The sequence below is a fragment of the Echinops telfairi genome, unplaced genomic scaffold (assembly GCF_000313985.2).
Source record: "Echinops telfairi isolate 266 unplaced genomic scaffold, ASM31398v2 ScPeMD7_70;HRSCAF=299, whole genome shotgun sequence".
Taxonomy (NCBI): Eukaryota; Metazoa; Chordata; class Mammalia; order Afrosoricida; family Tenrecidae; genus Echinops; species Echinops telfairi.
The window spans coordinates 11337022-11339050 of NW_022103968.1; positions in this window are offsets into that span (position 1 = coordinate 11337022).

The window sequence follows — 2029 nt, forward strand, 5'->3', positions numbered from 1 at the left end:
TAACCCTAACCATAACCCTCACCATAATCTTAGAACTAGCCGTAACCCTAGCCTTAACCCTAGGCTTAACACTAACACAAAGCCTAACCCTAAACCTAACCCTAACCCTAATCTTAACCTTAACTCTAATCCTAACCCTAGGCCTAACGTTGACCCTAACCCAACCCTAACTGAAACCCTAACCCTAACCATAACCATAACCTAGGCTTAACCTTAAACCTAGCCCAAAACCAAACCCTAAACCTAACCCTAACCATAACCTAGGTCTAACCCTAGACAATGCTCCACCACTATCTGTAAGGGTTTTAATTGGCTGAGTGTGCGGAAGTGAACCTCCCCTTCCTCTTTCCCAGTCTGTTCTTAGTGCTCCGCGGAGACCTGTTCTAGAAGCTCTGCGGAGACCTGTTAGCCATGGGTGACCTTGCTGCTATGTGAAATACCTGTGTCACAGCTTCCACATCACAGCAACGTGCAAATCACCACAACATGACAAAATGGCGGACAAGTGTTGGTTACTAGAACAGAGAAAAGTATCTGGTGTGACATTATTGAATATGGAGCTCTCTGGAAGACAGATTGTCTGTGCCTTATAAAATCCAACATAGTTTCAAAAATTTAGCAATTCTACCTAAAGATACTTACCCAGGTGTAATAAAAACTACATTCACATAAACATGCATAAGTGACTGTTCATTAGCAGTATTATTTTTTATATCCCAAACCTGGTGGAAACGGCAGGTGGTAGAGCAGAGTTGTGGTTTTTGTTTTTTTGTTTTGTTTTTTTTTTCATATATTTCAGCCAAATGAATGAATCAAAAGCAGATTACATGCAGAATTTAGCTGTCTTCAACTAAGCTAGACACGAAAGAAATTTGCAAATTAGTAAAATAATGTCACTCTTCTCATTATTTTTGTTTTGTCTGGGGAAATATAGCAATTTTTAATTAAAATGTCATTCATGATAGATTTATTATTGTCATTTTAAGTCAACTAATAGACATTTAATTTCTCAGTTTTCTTTTCTATATGGTAAACATCAGCTGATAGAACACATATAAACAAAAACTCTTTGGAGTCCCTGTGGCAGTTACATAATCTCCTGTCAACTTGTGAAGGGGTGGAGTCTAGCCTGTCAATCAGGGCATAGCTAATAATGCCTCTGTGTGGGCGTGGCCTTCTCCTAAGGATTCTGGGAACTCCTGTTTTCCTCTGGGAGGCGGGGCACACACTCTCCTTGCAAAATATTCCTATTGAAAGCCACATGGAGCTATACTGATAGAGCCAGAGCCCTGGAGCTAGAGCAACCATGTGAAGACCCATGCCAACCTGAGATGCTTCACCGCCACTGGATCCACAAGACTTTCCACTCATTGGCCTGTGATCTTCCTGAATTTGGCATCATTGCATGTGTGGTGTGATTCTGAAGAGAAATTTATAGACTGATATCAGACATATAGGTTATTATCGGACTTATGGACTTGATCTGGACTGGGCTTGGATGATTTCTTAACATATAATTATTCTTTGATATAAAGCTCTTATACATGTATGAGTGTCTATGAATTTGTTTCTCTATTCAACCCTGACTAACATAGTCCCCAATACTTGGTAGGAGAATTAAGGTATAAAAACCCCTACACCTTGGGACCTTCTGACTTAGAGGCTTGAACCCGAGCTAAGATTCATAATTCTCTATAACCCAGATTTTTTAAAACAGTTTTATTGGCACTCATCCACATATCAAACAAGTCAGCAGTTCAATCATATCAAGAAGGGTTGTACAGTCATGTCCACAATCAATTTTGGAATACTTCTTCTTCCTTGTACTCATTGTTACTCGTGTAGGTTTTTTTTGAATTGTGGCAAAAATATATACAACAAAACATTCTCCAAGTCAACAACTTCTACATGTATAATTCAGTGCCTTTGATTTTGCTCTTCATGTTGTATAACCATTATTGATATCCTTTTCCAAATTTTTCCACCACCATTAACATAAACTCAATGCTCCCTAAGCACAAACTCTTCC